This window comes from Somniosus microcephalus, chromosome 30, assembly GCF_052327205.1.
Source record: "Somniosus microcephalus isolate GS21.2 chromosome 30, FLI_Smic_1.0, whole genome shotgun sequence".
In the NCBI taxonomy this organism is placed as follows: Eukaryota; Metazoa; Chordata; class Chondrichthyes; order Squaliformes; family Somniosidae; genus Somniosus; species Somniosus microcephalus.
Genome location: NC_141016.1, coordinates 35,746,139 through 35,767,410, shown reverse-complemented (window position 1 = coordinate 35,767,410; position 21,272 = coordinate 35,746,139). Strand labels below are relative to the sequence as shown.

Below are 21,272 nucleotides of genomic sequence, written 5' to 3'. Positions count from 1 at the left end.
TCCCCCCCTTTTCCCCTCCCCCCCTTTCCCACATTTCCCCCTCTCCCATCCCATTTTCCCCCTTTCCACACCTCACCCCCCCTTTCCCCCTCCCCCCTTCCCACCCCTCCCCCCTTTCCACCCTCCCCACATTTCCTCCCCCTCCCAACCCTTTCCACCCTCCCCCCATTCCCCTCCTCCACCCAATTTCCCCCAACGCCCCTCCCCTTTCCCAACGCCTCCCCCCATTTCCCCCTCCCCCTTTCCCGCTCTCCCCTCCCCTCCCCTTTCCCCCTGACACTTTCCCCCCTTCCCCGCCCCTTTCTCCCCCTCCCCATCCACCCTTCCCGCCCTCCCCTCCCTTTTCCCCCCTTCCCCTTCTCCCCTTCCACCCTCCCCTTCCCTTTCCCTCCCCTTCCCCCATTCCACCCCCTCCCCCCTTTCCCCCCCTCCACTCCCCTTTCCCCCCTCCCATCCACTTTCAACCCCTCCCCTCCCCTTTCTCACCCCCTCCCCCCTTTCCCCTCCCCTCCCCTTTCCCCCCTCCCCTTTCCCCCTCCCCTTTCCCCCCTCCCCCCTCCCCTTTCACCCCTCCCCTTTCCCCCCTCCCCTTTCCCCCCTCCCCTTCGCTTTCACGCCTTCCCCTTCCCCCCTCCCCTTTCCCCCTTCCCTTCCCTTTCCCTCCCCTTCCCCCCTCCGCTTCCCCCCTTCCCCCCTTTCCCCCCCTTCCCCCCAGTCGCGCTCTCTCTTCCCCCCAGTCGCGCTCTCTCTTCTCCCCAGTCACGCTCTCTCTTCCCCCCAGTCGTGCTCTCTCTTCCCCCCAGTCGCTCTCTCTCTTCCCCCCAGTCAGTCTCTCTTCCACCCAGTCACTCTCTCTCTTCCCCCGTCGCTCTCTCTCTTCCCCCCAGTCACTCTCTCTCTTCCCCCCAGTCGCTCTCTCTCTTCCCCCCTGTTGCTCGCTCTCTTCCCCCCCAGTCGCTCTCTCTCTTCCCCCCAGTCGCTCTCTCTCTTCCCCCCAGTCGCTCTCTCTCTTCCCCCAGTCGCTCTCTCTCTTCCCCCAGTCGCTCTCTCTCTTCCCCCCAGTCGCTCTCTCTCTTCCCCCCAGTCGCTCTCTCTCTTCCCCCCAGTCGCTCTCTCTCTTCTCCCCAGTCGCTCTCTCTCTCCCTTCCCCCCAGTCACTCTCTCTCTCTTCCCCCCCAGTCGCTCTCTCTCTCTTCCCCCAGTCGCTCTGTCTCACTCTTCCCCCGAGCCGCTCTCTCTCTCTCTTCCCCCCAGTCGCTCTCTGTCTTCCCCCCAGTCGCTCTCTGTCTTCCCCCCAGTCGCTCTGTCTTCCCCCCAGTCGCTCTCTGTCTTCCCCCCAGTCGCTCTCTCTCTTCGCCCCAGTCGCTCTCTCTCTTCGCCCCAGTTGCTCTCTCTCTTCGCCCCAGTCGCTCTCTCTCTTCCCCCCTGTCGTTCTCACTCTATCCCCCAGTCGCTCTCTCTCTTCCCCCCAGTCACACTCTCTCTTCCCCCCAGTCGCTCTCTCTCTTCCCCCCAGTCGCTCTCTCTTCCCCCCAGTCGCTCTCTCTCTTCCCCCCAGTCGCTCTCTCTCGTCCCCCCAGTCGTTCTCTCTCTTCCCCCCCAGTCGCTCTCTCTCTCAATTCCAACAACAACATGCCCTCTCAAAAGCCTCGGCACCGCCGGGCATCTATATATATATAAAAGGATAGATCTCTCTGTCTGTCCTTCGGTGTGTCTGTCCAGCTATACACTCTAAAGTTATAGAGCATACCGACACGTGCGTTGCATCAAAAGATAGCTTACGATTCCGGTACGGTCATAAGCATATTTACTTTTTGGCGAGACTAAAATTGCGGCCGTGGTATCAAAAAAAGTCCAAATTCCGCTCATTAGCATCTTATTATCCACTCATTAGCATAGAGTGACATTAAGTTCGACCAATCGTACGGTCGAGCGACCCGATGGTCGACCAATCGCTGCGTGGCGGGGGCGGTTTCGTTGCGCATGCGGGCGGGACCTCCTAGAGTCAAGTGACAGGACGATTGACCAATCCTACCCTTCGGTGACCTGATGGTCGACCATTCGGTGCGTGTGTGGGCAGGCCTTATCCTTCTGAACCAAGGTGAGCCGCCACCATCTTGATTCCAAACTTTACATTTCTTTTTCCCGCTTTCTGCATCTATTAAAAAAAAAGTTGCTTTTAAAACAAATATTTTTTTTATTTAAAGTTAATTACTTTCTAAATCTTTTATCTAATCTCATTAATTTTCCTACCTTTCCCAGTTTTTGCAGGTAGGCCTCGAAGCCTGGGCGTCTGTTGCCAGCCATGCTGGACCCTAAGCAAGCTCCTCCCACCCATCACCCCCAACCCCCGCTGGGCCCGATTCCGAAACAGCGGCCAGCCATCTTGGTAAAGGCTGGCTGGGCTCACTGCAAGCTCCTGGCGCTTCATTCGGGGGGGCGGGGCTCGGGAGGGGAGGCGGAGCGGAGAGGGACACCCTGGCAACCGGGCTCGCCACCCGCAATCGGCCATCTCAAGCCGCTCAGGCCCAGGCCCGGTCCCGGAGATCGGGAGGCGGAGAGGGGAGGAGGGTTACCAAGGCAACCGGGCCCGGCCAGCGGCAATCGGCCATCTCAAGCCACCTGGCCCAGCCTCGGGAGGGCGGGGCTCGGGCTGACTGGGGCGCTGGGCTCGACATGTCAGTGCGTGGGGTGGCACGGAGCTCAGCGGAGCCATCACCGGAAGAGCGGAGAGGGTCTGCTGGCTCCCCCCTCACTTTCGCCCCCCCGCCTTGCCCCAACTCCTCCACCCCTCCCCTCCTCTCCCCCTCACCTCCCCCTCCCCCTCTCCCCCTCCCCTCCTCTCCCCCTCCCATCCCCCTCCCCCCGCTACACCCCTCTCCCTCCCCCTCCCCACTCCCCCTCCCCTCCCCCCCGCCTTCTCCCCCTCCCCGCCTTCCCCCCTCCCCCTTCAACCCGCCCGCTCCCCTTCCCTACCCTCCCATCCCCTTTCCCCCTCCCCTCCCTTCCCCCGCCTCCGCTCCCCTTCCCCTGCCCCCTCCCCTCCCTTTCCCCCCTCCCCTCCCTTTCCCCCGCCCCCCTCCCCTCCCTTTCCCCCTCCCTTTCCCCCTCCCCTCCCTTTCCCCCCTCCCCTTCCCCCCTCCCCTTTCTCCCCCCCTCCACCCTCCCCCTCCCCTCCCCTCTTCCACCCCTGCCCCCCTCCCCATTCCTCCCTCCCCCTCCCCTCCCCACCCTCCCCTTCCCCTCCCCCTCCCCCCTCCTTCTCCCCCTCCCCACCCCCTCCCCTTTCCCCCTCCCCACCCCCTCCCCTTTCCCCTCCCTCCACCCCTCCCCCCTTCCCCCCTCCCCTCCCCTCCCCTTCCCCCTCCCCTCCCCTCCCCCCTTCCACCTCCCCTCCCCTCCCCCCTTCCCCCATTCCCTCCCCTTTCCCCCATCCCCTTTCCCCCATCCCCTCCCCTTTCCCCCCTCCCCTTCCCCCTATTCCCCCCTTTCCCCCCTTCCTTCCCCCCAGTCGCGCTCTCTCTTCCCCCCAATCGAGCTCTCTCTTTCCCCCAGTCGTGCTCTCTTTCCCCCAGTTGCTCTCTCTCTTCCCCCCAGTCGCTCTCTCTCTTCCCACCAGTCTCTCTCTCTCTCTTCCCCCCAATCGCTCTCTCTCTTCCCCCCAGTCGCTCTCTCTCTTCCCCCCAGTCGCTCTCTCTCTTCCCCCCAGTCGCTCTCTCTCTTCCCCCCGTCACTCTCTCTCTTCCCCCCAGTCGCGCTCTCTCTTCCCCCCAGTCACTCTCTCTCTCTCTTCCAACAACAGCATGCCCTCAAAAGACCCTCGGCACTGCTGGGCACTTGAGCTAGTTATTATATATAATAAACACGCCCACCGGGAGCAATAAATACCTGACACTCGGCACATTTACAATGCAGACAGAACAAGTTTCCATTGAGATTTGCCCCAAAGCCGCAGTGATTGAGCTGACCGGCTGGAAATGTCACAATCTCAATCCAACTCTCCATTCTCAACCCAACAGCCGCTACCGGGCATGCGCCGTGAGCCCGGCTGTGCGCCTGCGCTAATCGCTTGTTGTGCGATCTGATATTATCCACAGACTGTGAATCTGAGACTGGGGAGGGAGGTTTCTCAGCCTCGGGGAGCCTGGGCAATGGGTCCGCGGTTACTGTGGGCAGCACGGGAGGAACTACACTGTAAGACCCCACAGCTGCCTGAATTTACTATTTTGACACTTCGATAGATAATGAAACGGCAATAAGGACAGAATCTTAGAGAAGATCAGTAAACGGTTCCAATAAATACACACCATCCCATGGAACTGCTGGTAAAAGAGTGGAGAATTCTCCTGCAAGCCTTGCCCATATCTCACGCCCCGTCACTGTTAACACAGATGTATTATCTATTTACTCCATTTGCTGGTCGTGGCATCATGCTGTGCTCAACATGCCCCTGAAAAATGCCGGTATAGAGACTGGTGAATGGATGTTAATTTCCCAGAAGGATTATATTAGAACAATTCACCCAACAAGTAAGTACACAGAGGTGTACAGGACCGGGAATACCTGGATATCTGGAGCTTCTGCTGCTCCTGGATATTTCCCAGCCCCCGGTCCGTTTTTCTTCAGGTCTTTATCCATGTCATTCTTGAATTTGCCGAATCTGATTACTGCATATCTCGCGATTCAGTTTAAGTCCTCCCACTACTCAGCACTCTGAAAGATCCGTCCGTGTGAGTGAGCTAAACGCCTCACCAGCCCACAATAATTAGACACTGCCTCTATTTTGTGACCGAAACATTTGATTTAATTTCATCAACATTTCACCGTCTTAGTGCCGATAATGTTGCCGTCCCTGGATTAAATTTTCAACGTTCAAATGAAAACCACCGGATAGATGGGACTATCTAAAAACATTCATAATATACACGGCGATAAGACAGGAATTGATAACAACAACATTTCCCCTCACATGTTGACACAATGAAGCCAGTGTTTAAGGTCTGTCTCACCTGACTAAATAAACAGGACAATCGGATTATTGATGAGATTACAGAAACTCTCACCACATTTTAATATAAAGCGCCTTAAATTGCTTACTGTTTATTTCAATATAATTGGCAGGAAGTGCCAAGCCCAGACTGGTGAATGGGAGCAGTCCCTGTGCGGGGAGACTAGAGATTTACGGGACTGGAACCTGGAGCACAGTTTGCGGTGATGGGACCTGGTTCTTACCGAATGCGGAAGCTGTTTGTAACGAGCTGGGCTGTGGCTCTGCAGCAGCAGCGCCGCTTGATGCTCACTTTGGAGAAGGATCAGGGCCTGTTATTGGTCCGCCTGGCTGCGGACACGAGCGGGATGTTGGAGTAATCTGTTCAGGTACAAACTGATTGTTATGGAAACATACGGGTTACCAACAAGTAGTGTGCGGCCGCCTCGAGTCGATAGCGAAAGATTAGAAATATTCTCATCTCGATAAACGGGAGCGGGGGGGAGGGGAAATTTAAACAGCGTTTAGTTTTACATTTCTTCACTTTCAGTTGAAAAGACAGAATGTTCTACACATGGCCGTTATAATTCACTGCTAACATTGGCTGATTTGTCCAATCATAAGTTAGTTGCTATTTTTCAATCCTATTACCTTGACGGGACACGACACATAGGTCAGTGAACCGCGACTCTTAGACGGAATGTTCAATTTCCTCCCACGTGCAGCTAAAATGTCTTGATCAGTGCAGAGAATCGGGCAGTTTCACAGAGCTGAGAAGGGGTCGGCATTTGATCCCCCTGCTGCTGAGCGGGCCCTCACTGCACCTGCTATTGTTTGTGCCGGCGCTGCACCTTGTGCCCAGCGGTCTCAGTGCCTTTAATAAAGTTCCTGTTGTGTGGACTTTCCTTATATCTCCTGTTGAGTGGTTTTCACTGCACCAGCTATTGACTGGGGTTTCCCTGCACCAGCTAGTGACTGGGTTTTCCCTGCACCAGCTGTTGACTGGGTTTTCACTGCACCAGCTATTGACTGGGTTTGCACTGCTCCAGCTGTTGTCTGGGTTTTCACTGCTGCAGCTAGCGACTGGGGTTCCACTGCTCCAGATATTGACTGGGTTTTCACTGCTCCAGCTATTAACTGGGTGAGCACTGCTCCAGCTGTTGACTGGGTTTTCACTGCTCCAGCTATTGACTGGGTTTTCACTGCTCCAGCTATTGACTGGGTTTTCACTGCTCCAGCTATTGACTGGGTTTTCACTGCTCCAGATATTGACTGGGTTTTCACTGCTCCAGCTGTTGACTGGGTTTTCACTGCTTCAGCTGTTGAGTGGGCAGTCACTGTTCGAGTGACAATTGTGGTCTTACCTCACCCTTTAATTAAAACGATAAAGTTAGAAATCACAGTAAGAATAATACAAATATGTTCTGCTTTTAACAATCTGTGGGGAAGCGATAAAAACGAGATCTAGAAATTAATTATAGCTCAGGAGTTGGCGGTGGCATTAGCAAAGTTGGAGAATTAACGCCAGGCACTAATGCTTTGGACGGCATGCAAAATTCGTGCTCTCTGTTCAAAGAAATGATTGGAGTCCTAAGTCAAGTCTTAAAACCCAAACTCATTGGCGTTACATTCAAAGGGTGGGCTGTGCCTGGCAAGGTGACTAGAGTCGGGGACATGCTCGATGGCGGAGGAGCGGGATGGATGGTGTGGCGCCTGTCTTGGGCCAACGTCCGGCTCGCGGTCAAGGCAATCAAGTCGGTGAAAGTGGCACTGGGCCCCGGATCCACTAGGTGTATCGAGGCGGCTCGGGCACGTGGGGTGATCCCGTCTGAGCTTTCCCCCATTCGGACAGAATTCCTCATCAGCGCCCAGCCCCGAAACTCCCCTCAGGAACTGGCACCTCACAACTTGAGCCATCTCGAGGAAATACAATCCATGCCTTTTCATTCCGCACAGAGGTGTTTCCTGTACGGGCTGCTCCTGCACACTTTCCACTTTGCCATCTTCGCCTGACGTCCGGACACGCCTTGGCATGCTGTCTTGCCTGCTGGTGGAGGCGGAGGTCCCCAATGGAGGGCTCTCTACGCGGGAGTCCTCCCTTGTTCTATCAGGGACTTGGCCTGGAGGGTGTTGCACGGAGCAGTCCCCTGCAATTTGGTTTTAAATAGGTTCACGGACTCCCAGGCTGCCTGCATTTTCTGCAGCCTGGATGAGTCAATATTTCATGTTTACACAGAATGTGAGAGGTTGCAGCCCCTCTTTCATTACCTGAAGGGGCTGCTCCTCGATTTTTGTTTGCACTTCTGTCCCACGTTCTTGATCTACGGTCAGCTGGTGCGAAGTGGAGCGGGCAGGTTGGAGGACCTCCTCGTGGGTCTGCTCCTGGGCCTGGCTAAAAAAGCCATCAATTGGTCCAGGCAGCGGCCGGTCGAGGGGGTTGATCAGCCCGATTGCCTGCCTCTCTTCCGTGGCCATGTTCGCGCCAAGGTGGCCTTGGATATGGAGCACGCGGTGTCCGCCGGCAAGCTTGAGTACATCCGCGACCGGTGGGCACCATGGGGACTGGAGTGCATATTATATTCGGACAACACAATTTTAATTTGGTTTGTTAAGGTTTATTTAAAGTTTGATTAATTTACAGGTAATTTGTTTTTGGTCCAATCAAAAGAGTACACTCAAAGAGTGGGCTGTGACTGGCAAGGTGACTAGAGTCGGGGACCTGCTCGATGGCAGAGGAGCAGGCTGGATGGCGCTGGAGGAGCTGACGCGGCACCTGTCTTGGGCCAACAGCCGGCTCGTGGTCAAAGCCATCGAGTCGGTGAAAGTGGCACTGGGCCCCGGCTCCACTAGGTGTATCGAGTTGGCTCAAGCACGTGGGGTGATCCCGTCCGAGCTTTCCCCCGTTTGGACAGAATTCCTCATCGGCGCCCGGCCCTGAATCTCCCCTCAGGAACCGGCCGCCTCACAACTTGAGCCATCACGAGGAAATACCCTCCGTGCCTTTTCATTCTGCACGGAGGTGTTTCCTGTATGGGCTGCCCCTGCACACTCTCCACTTTGCCATCTTCGCCTACCGTATGGACACGCCTTGTCATGCCATCTTGCAGTCCGGCGGAGGCGGAGGCCCCAAATGGAGGGCTCTCTATGCGGGAGTCCTCCCTTGTTCAATCGGGGACTTGGCCTGGGGGGTGTTGCACGGAGCAGTCCCGTGCAATATGGTTTTCAATAGGTTCATGGACTCCCAGGCTGCCTGCATTTTCTGCGGCCTGGAAGAATCCGTGTTTTATGTCTATGCAGAATTTGAGATGTTGCAGCCCGTCTTTCCCTACTTGAAGGGGCTGCTCCTCGATTTTTGGCTGCACTTCAGTCCCACGCTCTTGATCTACTGTCACCCGGTGCAGAGGGGAGCGGGCAGGTTGGAGGACCTCCTCGTGGGACTGTTCCTGGGCCTGGCTAAAAAAGCCATCATTTGGTCCAGGCAGCGGGCGGTCGAGGGGGTCTTTCAGCCAGATTGCCTGCCTCTCTTCCACGGCCATGTTTGCGCCTGGGTGGCCCTGGAGATGGAGCACGCGGTGTCCATCGGCACGCTTGAGTACATCCGTGACCGGTGGGCGCTGCAAAGACTGGAGTGTGTTACCAAACCGGACAACACAATTTTAATTTAAGTTGTTAAGATTCATTTAAAATTTTATTAGTTACAGTTTATTTGTTTAAGCACCTAATCCAAAAGAGTACACTCAAAGGGTGGGCTGTGCCTGGAAATGTGACTAGAGTCGGGGACCTGCTCGATGGCGGAGGAGCAGGCTAATGGCGCCACAGGAGCTGGCGCTGTGCCTGTCTTGGGCCAACGTCTGGCTCACAGTCAAAGCCATCGAGTCGGTGAAAGTGGCACTGGGCCCCGGCTCCACTGGGTGTATCGAGGTGGCTCTAGCACATGGGGCAATCCCGTCCAAGCTTTCCCACATTCAGATGGAATTCCTCATTGGCGCCTGGCCGTGAAAGTCCCCTTGGGAACCGGCGCCTCACAACTTGAGCCGTCTCGAGGAAATATCCTCCGTGCCTTTTCATTCCGCACGGAGGTGTTCCCTGTATGGGCTGCTCCTGCACACTCTCCACTTTGCCATCTTTGCCTGCCGTCCGGACACGCCTTGGTGTGCCATCTTGCCATCCAGCGGAGGCTGAGGCACCCAATGGAGCGCTCTGTATGCGGGAGTCCTCCCTTGTTCAATCGGGGACTTGGCCTGGAGGATGTTGCACGAAGCAGTCCCGTGCAATATGGTTTTAAATAGGTTCATGGACTCCCAGGCTGCCTGCATTTTCTGCAGCCTGGAGGAGTCCGTGTTTCATGTCTGTGCAGAATGTGAGAGGTTTCAGCCCCTCTTTCACTACTTGAAGAGGCTGCTCCTCGATTTTTGGCTGCACTTCAGTCCCACGCTCTTGATCTTTGGTAACCTGTTTGGAGGGGAGTGGGCAGGTCAGAGGACCTCCTCACAGGACTGCTCCTGGGCCTGGCCAAAAAAGCCATCAATTGGTGCAGGCAGCGGGTGGTCAAGGGGATTGTTCGGCCCAATTGCCTGCCACTCTTCCGCATCCATGTTCGCGCCCGGGTGGCCCTGGAGATGGAGCACACAGTGTCCACCGGCACGCTTGAGGCTTTTCGCGACCGGTGGGCGGTGCGGGGACTGGAGTGCATTATCAATTTGAAGAACCAAATTTTATTTTGATTTGTTAAGTTTTCACAGAATCACAGAATCACAGAAACCCCACAGTGCAGATAGAGGCCATTTCGGCCCATCGAGCCTGCACCGACACATATCCCACCCGATCCCCGTAACCCCTGCACCAACACATATCCCAGCCTATCCCCGTAACCCCACGTATTTAACCCCCCTAACACTAAGGGTCAATTTATCATAGCCAATCAACCTAACCCGCACATCTTTGGACTGTGGGAGGAAACCGGAGCACCCGGAGGAAACCCACGCAAACACGGGGAGAATGTGCAAACTCCACACAGACAGTCGCCCGAGGCCAGATTCTAACCCGGGTCCCTGGCGCCGTGTTATTTAAAGCTTTATTAATTTAGAGTCAATTTGTTTAAGCACCCAATCAAAAGAGGACACTCAAAGGGTTTACCAATACTGACTGTAGTCTAATCGCAAATCATCATTGTCACAGGCTATTTTCACTTCTTAAAGGGGAGGTTCATTGTTGCTGCAGCACCTCATTCTCAGCATTGCTGGCTGTGCAGCTGCCTCAGCAAGCAGAAACAGAACAAGGAGAAGTAGCCAAAGGACTGAACCAGGTGTGCTCATGTCAGATACATGTCCCAGGGAGAGAGCCGCAGTTTCTCCGATGAAGAATTGGAGGCATTGCTTTTTGCTGTGGAGAGACGGAGGCTGGTGCTCTACCCAGAAAGTGGCAGGAGGACCTCATCACAGGTCTTGCATACCATGTGGAGGGAGGTAGCGGAATACACCTTGGGCAGTACTGTGGTCCCCAGGATCGACACACAGTGGAGGAAGAAATTTAACTACCTCACTCGGATGGTCAGAGTGAACAAATGCATCAACAAATGCAACAGAGCGCCATCGATTCCATAATCTTCACACACTGCCCAAAGTATCGGCGCCGTTGTGGGGGGAGGGGGTGGCGGGTGTGTTGATGGCGAGATTTGCCCCACGGCGCTGGAATCGCCGTGGCTCACCCCAGTGATAATGCTCTAGCAGGAGGTGATAAGGTATAGAATTTCTTCCCCTATAATTTTCACCGGATAATACAGAGATTACCCAGCGAGTTGGATATTTGCACACCTGGGGAACGACCTGATTGCAATGATTTTTGAACCTTCCGGAATTTCAACATCACAACAGTGTCCTCCGGTCAATCCAAATACTCCAGAGGCAGACGTAAGTTTACTTTTGATTACATTTGCTCTCTTTTTATTAACTATTTCCTGCAACAATCTAAGACATTACAGCGGCTCTGTTCCTTTCTAATTCTGAAACAGCTGAACCAGTGAACACTACTCACCTCCTGAAGCCCAAAGATTACAAGTTTTCCACAGCCCAGATACTGCTTTCTGTGACAGGAACAGCGACCAATGCCCAACATTATGAACCTGACAATATTTGAACCATTACATATAATCACTGTAGGGTTCCTCTACATAATAAACATTCTGCCAAGGAATTACGGAAAAACTGCACCGTTAGAAAGAGCAGGGATAATCAGCAATGTTCAAATATGTTATTATTTTTAATACCCAATTCACTTCCAGTAAAAGCAGCAGTAGAATCCAGCAACGATTGATTAATTTATTATATTTAATCCCATCTCAAATTCCACTAAAAAATATTTTTCAACAATTGATACTGTTGTTATACCTCAAGAAAGGAATATTAAACACAGCAGAGTTTCATTATTTAGTTAATTTAACAGTCAATGTATAACCCGGAAAAGCAAAACACAACCACTGAAGCGCTTGATTTTTAAGTATATATGGATAGCTAGCTGGCTATAGAAGAGAAAACAGAGTAGGGGTTAACTGTAGTTACTCAGTTTGGCAAATGGTGGGAAGAGGCGTTCCACAAGGAGCGGTGCTGCGACTTCAGTTGTTCACCATTTACATTAATGATTTGGAATCGGGAGCACAATTTTAAATTTGCAGAGGACACAAAATTATGCGTTATCTTAATGTTGTATAGAACTTTTGTGAGACCACACTTGGAGTACTGAGAACATTTCTGATCTCCATATTATAAAAAGGATATAGAGGCACTGGAGAAGGTGTAAACAAGATATACTAGATTGATCCCAGAACTGAGAGGTTATATCTATCAAGAAAGATTGAATAGACTGGCGCTCTTTTCTGTAGACAAGAGAAGACTGAGGGGTGACCTGATAGAGGTCTTCAAGATTATGAAAATGTTTGATAGGGTAGAGGTAGAGAAGGTGATTCCACTTTATGACTAAGACCAGAACTAGAGGCCATAAAAACAAGATAGTCACTAATAAATCCAAAAGGGAATTGAGAAAAAACTTATTTACCCAGAGAGTGGTGAGTATTTGGAACTCGTTACCACAGGGAGTACTTGAGGTGAATATCATAGATTCATTCAAGCAGAAGCTACATAAGCGCAGGAGGGAGAAAGGAATAGAAGGATATGTTGATGGGGTGAGGTGAGGAGTGGTGGGAGGAGCCTATTGTGGAGCATAAACACTGGTATGGGCCTGTTGGGCCGACTGGCCTGTTTCTGTGCTGTAAATAATTTATAACTTTGTAATTATATTGAATCATCCCGTCACAATCGGTTAATAGAGCAATAAAAAACTTGCATCATTTAATTATTCTGTAGAGTTTCTCTCCGATGTCTAAAGGGGCTGAATTAATAATTGTTTAATCAGTTATAGACAACCTCACATCCCAGGAAATGAGCAGTTTGGAATTGGCCGTTCATTATATACATCGGCCGATTTCACATTTCATTGACTTCAGTACAAAAGGAAAATCAGGCGAAGTGAATATTTGCCTTTCAGTTCCATGTTGCCCGGATCACGCCATCGCCCAAAGTTAAAATGACTCCATGGTGATCTTTCTTGGTTTAAATCTGAGCATGTGCTTCATCAATTGCAGATATTGTTCATGGGACAGAAACAAACTGAACCACCTCTGACGAATTAATTCCAAGTTTGCAGATCCAATGTTTACATTTGTGCAATAATGTGAAATCGGCAACAGCAATTATGCTCCCCATTTTACGTGTCTCCGGATTTTTATTTCTATAGACATCAATGGATATAAAAATAAGGGGAGATGTAAAATGAGCTGCAGATTCACTATCACAGATTTATATCATCAAGCCAAGTCAATATTCCCCTAAATCACTGAAATTAGAATAGAGAAGTGTGTGTGAAAAAAAGAATGTTATTTCAACCGGGTTTCAGTCAGCCTAATACAAACTGACAATACTCCACCTGTTGGGAGTTGGACTTGATAAAAAGAAAGAAATTCCTGGATTTATGTAGCGTCTTTCACGACCACTGGACGCTCCAAAGCGCTTTACATTTCAAGGTGGAGTAACTGTTGTAATGTGGGAAACGCGGCAGCCAGTTTGCGCCCAACGATGACCACGAACAGCAATGTGATAATGACCAGATAATCTACTTTTGTTATGTTAGTTGAGGGATAAATGTTGGCCAGGACACCGGGGATAACTCCCCTGCTCTTCTTCGAAATAGTGTCAGGCGATCTTTTACATCCACCTGACCAGACGGTGTCTCGGTTTAACATCTCATCCACAAGAGAGCTGCACCACCGGCAGTGCAGCTCTCGCTCAGCACTTCATTGGAGTGTCAGCCTAGCTGTATGTGCTCATGTCCCTGGAGTGGGACTACGAACCCACAACCTCCGACTCAGAGGCGAGTGTGCTACCAACTGAGCCACAGGTGAAACTGATGATAAATATAAGGCCCAAAGCTTCAGAGAAGCAAGGAATGTGTGCGTGCAGCTTGACGTGGTAATTCAAGAGAACCTGCCACAAGGCATGCAAAATGGATGCGCGGCGGCCTGGGGGAGCGCGCCATAATATAATCAAGTGGATTGTTACCTGCGATTTTGAACTACGTAAGGCCAGGAACATGGAATGTTGATTAAACTGATTCACTGCAAAGGACCTACGAAGGGGTTTATTCAAATTATTTTGAGGTCGCGGAGTTGGGCAGCAACACGTGGGCAATTACAGCACCTTTAGGTAAATGATGCTGGTCATAGAGTAAACACAAACCTAGGTTCAGAAGAAATAGAACCATGAACAATGATGATGATAAATACAACAACCAGTGATTCAGAAGTGAAATAGACAAAGAAAGGTAGAAATTGATCTGAGGCAGGAGCCTAAAATGCGCAAGAGCGACCGTGCCCCGCTTTACACTCCGCCCAATGTTATTTTCCAATGAAGTGGCCCGTTTTGTGCTTCCACCCAAGAACAATTTCACCTCCAATAATTGTGAAAAAAAGAATCTAACGTAATTCAAAACTTTGTAAAAAGGCGGGCACAGAGATTATCAGGAACATGGAATTGAGCGGCGCAGATCCACAAAAGATAACAATGAGAAGTTCAGAAATGTAACATAAAGGCTGAGAAGACGCTAATATGGTCAAAAGGATGGATTGGTGATTATAAAGTAGATGAGACACTAAACGATGACCTCCCCAAGCCCCAGTAATTGTTCAGTAACAATGCAATTATTTACCTATTTCGGCAAACAACCCGCAGCTTTGAGAAAAGCATAGGTGCTCAAAACTAACAATGACCCAGGACTGGATGGTGTTTATCCAATGGGAGAGAAAGAGGACACGGATCAATATGGCGAGTGGAGACCGTCATTATGAGGCATTTGGGAAGCTCCAGGATGCCGGGAGCGAAAGTGATCCGAGCCAGCAGGATTAGAATGATTGTTCGGTTAAACAGTAAATGAGCCCTGGCAGGCCTCCACAGAGGAGGTAGTTCGAGTACAGACTAGACACGTGCCTATGAGGGAAAAAGGAAGGGCATCCAAGACTAGAGTTCCCTGGATGACTAACGATAGAGATTACAATGAAACAGAAAAAGGAGGCTTGTGATAACTGACAGGTTCATAATTTAGTAGAGAGCAAAGCTGAATACAAAAAGTACAGGGAGAACTGAAAAAGGAACTTAGGGAGTCAAAGTGAGCACATCAGTATAGATTAGTGGGTAACATACAAGTTAACATAAAAGAATTTTCTAAACATATAAATAGTAAAATAGTATTCAAATGAAGCATGGGCCCAATTACGCATCAAAATAAAATCTTCTTGTAGAGGCAGAGGGCATGGCTTAGGTAATAACTGAGTAGCTTGCATCTGGCTTCACTAAATAAGAGGATGCCACCAATGTCACAGTGAAGGAGGAGGTACTAGAGCAATTGAATAGGATAAAAATAAAGAGGATGCATTAAAATGTTGGCAGTGCTCAAAGTAGATAAGTCACCGGGCCTGAATGTGATGTAAGGCTGGAAATTGAGGAAGCTCCGACCCCAATCTTCCAATCCTGCTTAGATATGAGAGTGGGGTCAGAGGACTGGACGATAGAAAATACTATACTCCTCTTCAAAAAGGACTGAGGGATAAGCGCGACAACTCAAGCCAGTCAACCTAATGCTGGTGGAGGGGAGTGTTTTAGAGACAATAATCCACAACACAGTGAATTTGCACTGGGGAAAATATGAGTTAATGAATGAAAGTCTGTATGGATTTGTTAACATAGAAACATAGAAGATAGGAGCAGGAGTAGGTCATTCGGCCCCTCGAGCTTGCTCCGTCATTCAATGCGATCATGGCTGATCATCCAAATTCAGTACCCTGTCCCTGCTTTCTCCCCATATCCCTTGATCCCTTTAGCCTTAAGATATATATCCAACTCCTTCTTGAATATATTTAATGAATTGGCCTCCACCGCCTTCTGTGGAGGAGAATTCCACAGGTTCACAACTTTCAGGGTAAATAAATTCCTCCTCATTTCTGTACTAAATGGCTTACCCCTTTTCTTTAGACTGTGACCCCTGGTTCTGGACTCCCCGACCATCGGGAACATCCTTCCTGCAGCTCGTCTGTCCAGTCCTGTCAGAATTTTATAAGTTTCAATGAGGTCCCCCCTCATTCTTCTAAACTCCAGCGAGTATAAGCCCAATCGACCCAATCTCTCCTCAAAGTCATTCCTGCCATCGCAGGTATCAGCCTGGTGAATCTTTGCTGAACACCTTGCATGGCAAGAAGATCCTTCCTGAGATAAGGCGACCAAAACTGCACACAATACTCAAGTTGTGTGGTCTCACCAAGGCCCTGTACAACTGAAGCAAGACATCCTTGTTCCTGTACTCAAACCCTCTCGCTACGAAGGCCAACATACCATTTGCCTTCTTAACCGCCTGCTGCACCTGCATGCTTCCCTTCAGAGACTGGTGCACAAGGACACCCAGGACTCGTTACACTTCCCCCTCTCCCAATCCATTGCCATTCAGATAATAATCTGCCTTCCTGTTTTTGACACAAAAGTGGATAACCTCGCATTTATCCACGTTATATTGCATCTGCCATGATGCTGCCCAATCACACAACCTGTCCAAATCATCCTGGCGTTCCTCGGCTTCCTCTTCACAGGACACACGCCCACCAAGCTTTGTGTCGTCTGCAAACTTGAGGATATTACATCTAGTTCCCTTGTCTAGATCATTAATATATGTTATGAATAGCTGGGGTCCAAGGACCGATCCTACGGTATCCCACCAGTCACTGCCTGCCACTCGGAATAAGACCCGTTTTTTACAAATGTTTGCTTTCTGTCTGCCAACCAGTTCTCTATCCAAGTCAATACCTTTCCCCCAATCCCATGTGCCTTAACTTTACACGCTAATCTCTTATGCGGGACCTTATCGAAAGCCTTTTGAAAGTCCAAATACACCACATCCACTGGTTCTCCCTTATCTATTTTACCAGTTACATCCTCAAAAAATTCCAGTAGACTAGTCAAGCACGATTTACCTTTTGTAAATCCATGTTGACTTTGCGCGATCCTGTCACTGTTTTCCAAGTGCACTGTTATTACATCTTTAACATGTACTCTAGCATTTTCCCCACTACGGATGTCAGGCTTACTGGTCTGTAATTCCCCGTTTTCTCTCTACCACCGTTTCTGAATAGTGGGCTAACATTAGTTACCCTCCAATCCATGGGTACTCTTCCAGATTCCATCGAATGTTGTTAAAGTAAAATCGTATTTGACTAACCAGATTGAAATCTTTGATGAATTACTGGAGAGAGTTGATGATGGTATTCTGGTTGTTGTTTTGTATATGGACATTCTATAGGCGTTTCATAAAATACCACATAAAAATTAAATAGACTTGTTCGCAAAATTGAAGCCCAAGGAATTAAAGGGGTAGTGGATGCGTGGATATGAAATTGGCTAATGGACAAAAACAGAGAGTGGTGTTAAATGAATGTTTTTCATACTGGAGGGAAGTGTGCAGTGGTGTCCCCCACGGGTCGGTTTGGGACAACTGCTCTTTTTGAAATATATTAATGACCTCGATTGTGTATAGAGGGCATAATTTCAAAGCTTGTAGATGATATAATACTTGGAAATGCAGTAACCAGTGAGAGCGAGAGCAACAGATTTCAGGAGGACATAGACAGACTGGTGAAATGGGTAGACACATGGCAGATGAAATGTACCGCAGAGCACTGTGAAATTATTCATTTTAGTAGGAATAATGAGGAGAGGCAATATAAACAAAATGGTTCAATTGTAAAGGTGATGCAGAAAGAGAAAGACCTAGGGGTTTATGCACGCAAGAAATTTAAGGTGGCAGATCAAGTTGAGAATGTTGTTAAGAAGGCAGCGGGGATCCCTGGGATTAAAAGTAGAGGCAATGACATTATGCTAATCCTTTATAAAAAAAAACTGAATAGGCCCCAGCTGGAGTATTTTGGCCAATTCTGAGCACCACATTTTAGTTATTATGTCGAGGCCTTAGAGAGTGTGGAGAGGAGATTGACCTCAATGGTACTAGGGCGAAAGACTTCAGTTACTGGCAGAGACTAGAGAAATTGAAGGTGTTCTCCTTAGAGCAGTGAAGATTAAGGGAGATTTCATAGAGGTGTTCACAATTATGAAGGTATTGATGAAGTAAATAAACGTAACCTTTTTCCAGTGGCAAGAGATTTGGTGACTATAGGACACAGAATTAAGTTAATTGGCAAAATAATCAGAGCCGACATCAGAAAAACTGTTTCTGCAGCGAGTTGTTTAGATGTGGAATGCACTGCTGGAAAGGGTGGTGGAGGAAGAGTCCATAATATCTTCCAAAAGGGCATTGGGTAAATAATTGAAGTGGAAAAATGTGCAGGGCTATGGAGAAAGAGCTGGGGAGTGGTTCGAAATGGCTCTATCTTTCAAAGAGGTGGCACAGGCACGATGGCCGAATGATGTCATTCAGTACTGTATCATTCTATGTTTATATAAATGTAGGTGAGGTGTAGTGGATTTTTTTGAGGAGGTCCCTGAGAAGGAGGACAGCTTTGGATGTTCCTATATGGTCTTCCAGAAAACATTAGATAAGGCTTCGGACAAGAGATTATTCGCATAAATAAATGTGTCCGATATTGAAGATGAAGTTGTAATGAATTAGAATGGATAAAGGATTGATTAACAGACAGAAAACAGAGAGTAGGGAAAAATTGGTTATTTTCAGATTGGGAGTTTGTAACTAGTGGGGTGCCGCTAGGATTAATGTTTGTGCCTCAGCTATTCACAATCTGTATTAATGACTTGGATGAAGGGACCGAGTGCAATGTGTCCAAGTTTGCTGATGATAGATAGCTAGGTGGGAAAGTAAACTGTGAGGAGGACGCATAGAGCGTGCAAAGGGACATAGACTGGTTAAGTGAGTGGGCAACAAAGTGGCAGATGTGGTATAATGTGCGGAAATCAGAGGCAATTCACTTTGGTAGGAAGAATAAAAAAACAGAATATTGTTCAGTGAGATTTATGTGTCCTAGTGCAAGACCCACAGTGCGTTAGCATGCAGGTACAGCAAGCAATTAGGAAAACAAATAGCTTCATCGCTATAGGGTTAGAGTACACATTTAAGGAAGTCTTGCTGCAATTATACAGGGCTTTGGTGAGATCAGGCGTGGAGTACTGTGCACAGTTTTGATCTCCATAGCCATGGAAGGATATACTTGCCTTAGAGGTGGTGCAACGAAGATTCACTAGTTTGATTCCTGGGAAGAGTGGGTTGTCCTATGAGGAGAGATTGATTAGATTGGGTCTATAGTCTCTGGAGTTTAGAAGATTGAGAAGTGATCTCATTGAAATATATAAAGTACTGAGGGGTATGACAGGATAGATGCTGAGACATTGTTGCACCTGTATGGAGAATCTAGAACGAGAGGGCATAGTCTCAGGATAAGAGGTCGGTATTTTAAGACTGAGATGAGGAGGAATTTCTTCACTCAGAAGGTAATGAATATTTAGAATTCTCTTCCCTAAAGAGCATATTCAAGGCTGAGAGAGATAGAATTTTGGAATCTAGATGTATAAAGGGATATGGAGATAGAACAAGAAAGTGACGTTGAGGTGGATGATCAGCCATGATCTTATTGAATGGCGGAACTGGCTCGAGGGGCCGTATGGCCTACTCCTGCTCATAATTCTTATGTTCTTTTGGGTTGGAAATTGTTTTAGAGGTAGGACACAGGGATTACGGATAAAGGGAGTAGCTCTGATTAGCGGGTTAAGACAAGTTTTGCTCTTTACGGAACTGTAACTTGGCAGGGGGATGGGATACAGAGGGAAGCTGAAATAGGGGGGGATGTGCTGCCAATTATGGAGGAAAAAACAAGTCAGCTTGGTAGACAGGGCAAATATATAAGGGCAAGGCTGGATGGCATCTATTTTAATGCAAGGAGTCTTGCAAATAAGGTGGATGAACTGAAGGTGTTGATAAACACATGGGAGTATGATATTGTTGCTATCACGGAGACATGGTTGAGGGAGGGGCAAGACTGGCAGCTCAATATTCCGGGGTACAGAATCTTCAGGCGAGACAGAGGGGGAGGTATAAGAGGAGGGGGTGTCGCAATATTAATTAAGGAGTCAATTACTGCAGTAAGGAGGGATGATATATTAGCAGGGTCCTCTAATGAGGCCATATGGGTGGAGCTTAAAAACAAAAAGGGGGCAAGCACTTTGCTGGGAGTGTACTATAGGCCTCCAAACAGTCAGGGGGAAATAGAGGAACAGATATGTAGGCAAATCTCAGAGAAATGTGCAAATAATAGGGTAATAATAATGGGGGATTTCAACTTCCCCAATATTAACTGGGATAGTCAAAGTGTGAAAGGCTCAGAGGGTGTAGAATTCTTAAAGTGCATCCAGGAGAGCTTTTTGAGCCAGCATGTAGAAAGTCCTACAAGAGAGGGGGCGGTACTGGACCTAATTCTAGGGAATGTGGCCGGCCAAGTGGAAAAAGTGCTAGTAGGTGAGCACTTTGGTGATAGTGACCATAATATGGTAAGATTTAAGGTGGTCATGGAAAAGGACAGGGATGGGCCGGAAATAAAGGTTCTAAATTGGGGGAAGGCCGATTTTAATAGGATAAGGCAGGATCTGGCCAAAATGGACTGGGATCAGCTACTTGTAGGAAAATCCGCATCGGAGCAATGGGAGGCTTTCAGAAGGGAGATTGAGATCATACAAGGGCAACATGTTCCCATAAATGTCAAGAGTGGTTCCAAAAACCACAGGGAACCGTGGATGTCAGGGGATATACGGGAATGGATTAGGAAAAAAAGGAGGGCTTTTGGTAGATACAAAAGGCTAAAGACGGAGGAAGCCCTAGAGGAGTACAAAAAGTGCAGGGGGATACTTAAAAAAGAAATTAGGAGATCAAGGAGGGGCCATGAAATAACACTGGCGAGCAAAATAAAGGAAAATCCGAAGATGTTTTATAAGTATATTAAGGGTAAAAGGATAACTAGGGAAAAAATAGGGCCCATTAGGGACAAAAGTGGCAATCTGTGTGTGGAGCCGGAAGATGTAGGAGGGGTTCTAAATGAATTTTTTGCATCTGTTTTCACTATGGAGAAGGACGATGTAGACATAGAAATAGGGCGGGGGGACTGTGATATGCTCGAACATATTAACATCGAGAGGGAGGAGGTATTGGCGGTTTTAGCTGGCCTAAAAATGGATAAATCCCCAGGCCCGGATGAAATGTACCCCAGGCTGCTGTGTGAGGCAAAGGAGGAGATTGCGGGGGCTCTAACACATATATTCAGGACCTCTCTGGCCACAGGGGATGTGCCAGAGGACTGGAGAACCGCTAATGTAGTACCATTATTCAAGAAGGGTAGTAGGGAAAAACCGGGGAACTACAGGCCAGTGAGCCTAACATCAGTGGTAGGAAAATTACTGGAAAAAATCCTGAGGGACAAAATTTGTCTCCACTTGGAGAGGCAAGGATTAATCAGGGATAGTCAACATGGCTTTGTCAAGGGAAGATCATGTCTGACTAATTTGATTGAATTTTTTGAGGGGGTGACTAGGTGTGTGGATGAGGGTAACGCAGTGGATGTGGTATACATGGATTTCAGTAAGGCCTTCGATAAAGTCCCGCACAGGAGACTGGTCAAGAAGGTAAGAGCCCATGGAATCCAGGGTGCCTTGGCACATTGGATACAAAACTGGCTTAGTGGCAG

General features: G+C 49.1%; 1 pseudogene; it reads left to right on the top strand.

Moving 5' to 3' along the window:
- Positions 1–21,272, top strand: part of LOC147098133 (scavenger receptor cysteine-rich domain-containing protein DMBT1-like) — a 56,773-nt pseudogene that overhangs the window by 12,940 nt on the left and 22,561 nt on the right.